Below are 6,116 nucleotides of genomic sequence, written 5' to 3'. Positions count from 1 at the left end.
CTCTTGGAATCAATTCCTTGTGGGTTCTAGGTAAGTGTCCCTCACTAGGTCCTTGGAATTCTAGCGAGTCTTCGGACTTGCACTACTGGGTTGCACTCCCTTTGCTCAATCCGGGAACCCCCGGATGAGGCACCCGGTTTCTTTCCTGGTTACATGATGACTTCTGCTTCTGCTATCCGACGCTGGGGTCTCTGAACCACCCAGGCCTTCAAGTCTCCTCCTGCACATGAACTTCTCCTGCTATCCAGCACTGGGGTCTCTGAACCACCCAGGCCTTAAAGCCTCCTCCTGCACGTGAACTTCTCCTGCTATCCAGCACTGGGGTCTCTGAACCACCCAGGCCTTCAAGCCTCCTCCTGCACGTGAACTTCTCCTGCTATCCAGCACTGGGGTCTCTGAACCACCCAGGCCTTCAAGCCTCCTCCTGCACATGAACTTCTCCTGCTATCCAGCACTGGGGTCTCTGAACCACCCAGGCCTTCAAGCCTCCTCCTGCACATGAACTTCTCCTGCTATCCAGCACTGGGGTCTCTGAACCACCCAGGCCTTCAAGCCTCCTCCTGCACATGAACTTCTCCTGCTATCCAGCACTGGGGTCTCCAAACCACCCAGGCCTTCAAGCCTCCTCCTACACATGAACTTCTCCTGCTATCCAGCACTGGGGTCGCTGAACCACCCAGGCCTTCAAGCCTCCTCCTGCAGATGAACTTCTCCTGCTATCCAGCACTGGGGTCTCTGAACCACCCAGGCCTTCAAGCCTCCTCCTGCACATGAACTTCTCCTACTATCCAGCACTGGGGTCTCTAAACCACCCAGGCCTTCAAGCCTCCTCCTACACATGAACTTCTCCTGCTATCCAGCACTGGGGTCTCTGAACCACCCAGGCCTTCAAGCCTCCTCCTGCACATGAACTTCTCCTGCTATCCAGCACTGGGGTCTCTGAACCACCCAGGCCTTCAAGCCTACTCCTGCACATGAACTTCTCCTGCTATCCAGCACTGGGGTCTCTGAACCACCCAGGCCTTCAAGCCTCCTCCTGCAGATGAACTTCTCCTGCTATCCAGCACTGGGGTCCCTAAACTACCCAGGCCTTCAAGCCTCCTCCTGCACATGAACTTCTCCTGCTATCCAGCACTGAAGTCTTTGAACCACCCAGGCCTTCAAGCCTCCTCCTGCACATGAACTTCTCCTGCTATCCAGCACTGGGGTCTCTGAACCACCCAGGCCTTCAAGCCTCCTTCTGCACATGAACTTCTCCTGCTATCCAGCACTGGGGTCTTTGAACCAACCAGGCCTTCAAGCCTCCTCCTGCACATGAACTTCTCCTGCTATCCAGCACTGGGGTCTCTGAACCACCCAGGCCTTCAAGCCTCCTCCTGCAGATGAACTTCTCCTGCTATCCAGCACTGGGGTCTCTAAACTACCCAGGCCTTCAAGCCTCCTCCTGCACATGAACTTCTCCTGCTATCCAGCACTGAGGTCTTTGAACCACCCAGGCCTTCAAGCCTCCTCCTGCACATGAACTTCTCCTGCTATCCAGCACTGGGGTCTCTGAACCACCCAGGCCTTCAAGCCTCCTTCTGCACATGAACTTCTCCTGCTATCCAGCACTGAGGTCTCTGAACCACTCAGGCCTTCAAGCCTCCTCCTGCACATGAACTTCTCCTACTGTCTAGCACTGGGGTCTCTGAACCACCCAGGCCTTCAAGCCTCCTCCTGCACATGAACTTCTCCTGCTATCCAGCACTGGGGTCTCTGAACCACCCAGGGCTTCAAGCCTCCTCCTGCACATGAACTTCTCCTGCTATCCAGCACTGGGGTCTCTGAACCACACAAGGCCTTCAAGCCTCCTCCTGCACACGAACTTCTCCTGCTATCCAGCACTGGGGTCTCTGAACCACCCAGGCCTTCAAGCCTCCTCCTGCACATGAACTTCTCCTGCTATCCAGCACTGGGGTCTCTGAACCACCCAGGCCTTCAAGCCTCCTCTTGCACATGAACTTCTCCTGCTATCCAGCACTGGGGTCTCTGAACCACCCAGGCCTTCAAACCTCCTCCTGCACATGAACTTCTCCTGCTATCCAGCACTGGGGTCTCCGAACCACCCAGGCCTTCAAGCCTCCTCCTACACATGAACTTCTCCTGCTATCCAGCACTGGGGTCTCTGAACCACCCAGGCCTTCAAGCCTCCTCCTGCACATGAACTTCTCCTGCTATCCAGCACTGGGGTCTCTAAACTACCCAGGCCTTCAAGCCTCCTCCTGCACATGAACTTCTCCTGCTATCTAGCACTGGGGTCTCTGAACCACCCAGGCCTTCAAGCCTCCTCCTGCACATGAACTTCTCCTGCTATCCAGCACTGGGGTCTCTAAACCACCCAGGCCTTCAAGCCTCCTCCTACACATGAACTTCTCCTGCTATCCAGCACTGGGGTCTCTGAACCACCCAGGCCTTCAAGCCTCCTCCTGCACATGAACTTCTCCTGCTATCCAGCACTGGGGTCTCTGAACCACCCAGGCCTTCAAGCCTCCTCCTGCACATGAACTTCTCCTGCTATCCAGCACTGGGGTCTCTGAACCACCCAGGCCTTCAAGCCTCCTCCTGCACATGAACTTCTCCTGCTATCCAGCACTGGGGTCTTTGAACCACCCAGGCCTTCAAGCCTCCTCCTGCACATGAACTTCTCCTGTTATCCAGCACTGGGGTCTCTGAACCACCCAGGCCTTCAAGCCTCCTCCTGCACATGAACTTCTCCTGCTATCCAGCACTGGGGTCTCTGAACCACCCAGGCCTTCAAGCCTCCTCCTGCACATGAACTTCTCCTGCTATCCAGCACTGGGGTCTCTGAACCACCCAAGCCTCCTCCTCCTGCACCCTACATGGTTCTCCTGTTCCTCACTCCTTTCTCCTCCCAGAAGCATGTGACCCCAGCTTATATGTGAGGCCCGCCCCTTCCAATACAAATTAATGATTGGACCAGAGCCCTCCATACACGCTGCCTGCCACTCAGGACCCAAATCCCTCCCCCCTCTCCAGAATATTACCACTGGATGGGAAGGGGACTTCCTAGAGCCAGAGTGTAGGTGGCCACACCCCCCTCTATTCTAACATTCACACCCAAAAAAAAACCAAACAGGCCTAAGGGAAAGATGGGAGCCTAGGCCAAATTTACCTATCATACTTAATACAACACTTTTAGCACCCACGTGAATAGGGTGGGCGCTAAGTAAAAAAACCCCTCTTTAAAAATCAAACTGTCCTCAGTTTGCAGAGGAAAAAAAAATATAGTGACAATAGAAAAATACGCCTCTTTATACAAAGAGACAGACATCTCAGATTCTCCCTATTTACAATTAAACGAAAAGAAATAACATTTTAGAATATTCACAAACAACATAGACATTAGTTGCATACTCTTAACACAACCTAACTATAGATCCCTATAACTAACAGTCCATACTAGCAGAACCCCTCCCTCAAGAGGAATACTCTTCATCTGTGGTCTTGTTGAGAACAGACATCAGTCACATCCGATGGTTCCCTAAAAGAAACAGAATAATATAGACTCTAATCTACAGATTACCTAAACAAATAACACTTCAGCAGACAAATGGGGTTATTATCCCCTGTCAGCTGACAGACAAAGTTGGCATGGGTCCGTCTGCTAGCATTGCCATTCCCTCAAAAGAAATCTAACAAGATTCCTGCAGGATGCAATCTGCACAGACACACCAATGATATCATACATATGTCCGTAGGCCAAACTACCTTCTGTTTGCCTTCTAAAATAAAAGTCTCATCATCAGTTTTTTTTTTTTTTCTACAAAGGGAAAAGGACAAAGGCGACCAACTCTAGTGCCCATAACCGTGCATGTTAAACACCCAGAGCTGCAGCCCTGTATTAACAGTCAAAGGGGACATACCCACCCTAACCCAGCTGCCCACTTGCAGTTAATAGGTACCAACTTGAACATATCTGTGGCGGCTCCTCATACCACGGTCCTGCTTACAGATAATAACGGGGGTCGGGTAGTCCCTTGCGAGTGTCTCCTGTTCCTTCATAGATATAGAATAACTGCGGGTGTGTTGGCCAGCCTTAAGGACTAAAACTCTGTCTTTGTAAATGGCCCTCCCCAGTTTCCATTCTTTATAAATGTCCTGGAATCTGGCCCATACTTCATTATCAGGTGTGCTTTGAGGCTTAGGCACATGTAAATAATCCCACACCAAATCACCTTCCCGTTGTTCACGAGAAGCTTCAACAGTATCCATCACCTGCTCAGGAATATAATCAAAACCCCACTCTTGTGCAGCCCTCTTCTGAACGCCTCTCTGGAACCTGGATAAACATGGCAGCTCCTTCGGCCTTCCCCGCCCCGGAAGGAAGCACGAATCTGGGGCCCTGATAGCCCGTTGCTGATAAGAGGATTGTCCAGAAGAGAGGGTCTTTGTGAGTTTAGATGAAAATCTGATGGGGGGGGGGTATGGAAGGTTTTAGAAAAATGGATGAGTTCCCTGGAGCTCTGGTGGAAGCCTCCACAGACGTAGAGCTTTCCAAGAACAGTTCATCATCCTCACTAGAGCTACCTTCCTCTGGGTACGACCATTCAAAAAGGCGCTCCATGGACCTGTACTTGTCCAGCACCTCCGGTGACCCCCAGTCCACAGCCCGCCCCTTGCCTATCCCATCCGGCTCACCCGACGTATCCCCCTCTATTAACTGTGGCTCCTTCCAGACGGGTCAACAAGGGGCTTACTTGAGGCATCCGGCTCTTCAAGAGATACTTCCGAGGACCTCCCAACTGCACCAACAATCCCCGGGTCCCTGGCCAGGCCACAGGCTTCCCCAATAGGTCCTACCTGAACCTCCGGTACCTCCGATTCCCTTGAACCAGACAGGAACTCCTCCATTGCAGATACAGGTGACACATGGCCCTCTCTGGCCCCTCCAGTCATCTGTACTTGAGGCAAACAAAGTCCAGTAGTAGAACTAGCAAAGTAGTATCGGACCTGCTGCTGCACAGGTCTCAGGCGTGTTAACTAATGTCCACAGCGGGCCCAGGCGCAGACTCCCATTTGTGGGCTTTCGACAGCCAGGGCACAGCATACAAAGTCTCTCCACACCCTCTACTACTCCAAACGCCAGTCTTCTGGTGAGTTCCAGGCGGATGCCGGTGTCCACGAAGACTCGGTCCTGCCGATCAGTTGACCGCTGCATAGCGGGGGTGCTCTGACCATGCTCGGCCATCTTCCTCCGGCTTGGGTGTCGTGCGCGGTGCGCTGAACACTAATACCTTCTCCTCCTGGGCGTGGCTCTGCCCCTCCGCTCATTGGTTCAGCGCGCGAGGAACTGTAACACAACATTTTCTTGATGCATCCCAGCGACACCTGGTGGCAGGCACTGTAGAATTGCAGGTTACAGCAGCAGTCACTATTTTCACAGTGGAAATGTCACTTGCGATGCCCCACTGTAAGGAACCAACATCTCCCTGATTCCCGGCCGCACCTCCCTTGGTGTCCATGTTTTATCCATGGGCTACAGCGACATTCACAACTCCCATCATATTCCCAACTGTGTAGCAGGATAATTTGGAGAAACAGTGGCGGTGCTAGCGCTGTACCCACGCCAGACACCTCTGTACAAATGGTAAAGTGCTGCATGCGATGGTCACGTATGACTACACGAAATACAGTCACTGGTTTGCAGATTCTGTCCCTGAGTTGCTAGGTGTAACGGGTGACAATAAAAGATAATCTCGGTGGGACCTCCATGTAGCGCACTACTCCCTTGGGAGCTGCTGTTAGTTGTTCTTTACCTTTTTTGTCAGTGTACCCCGTTCTTCCTTCCCATGCAGCATCAAACACCAAATAGTCTCTGTAGTTTATAAAGAACTCCAACTTTATTCTTGCACTCAGAATAATAAAGCAGTATTAGCAGAGGATATGAGATGCCCATAAAAAGATTCCTGGTTCCGGTCTTTGATTATATATACTCCCCATATATGAACTTGACCAGCATTACTCTGAATAATGCTGTGGGTGCATGATTCCAAAGTCCTAGGCCATCACCACCTACATCCTGACTCTTGGAATCCCTTGTCGGTTCTGGGTAAGTG

This window comes from Aquarana catesbeiana, linkage group LG01, assembly GCF_042186555.1.
Source record: "Aquarana catesbeiana isolate 2022-GZ linkage group LG01, ASM4218655v1, whole genome shotgun sequence".
NCBI lineage: Eukaryota > Metazoa > Chordata > Amphibia > Anura > Ranidae > Aquarana > Aquarana catesbeiana.
This window is presented reverse-complemented; position numbering follows the sequence as displayed.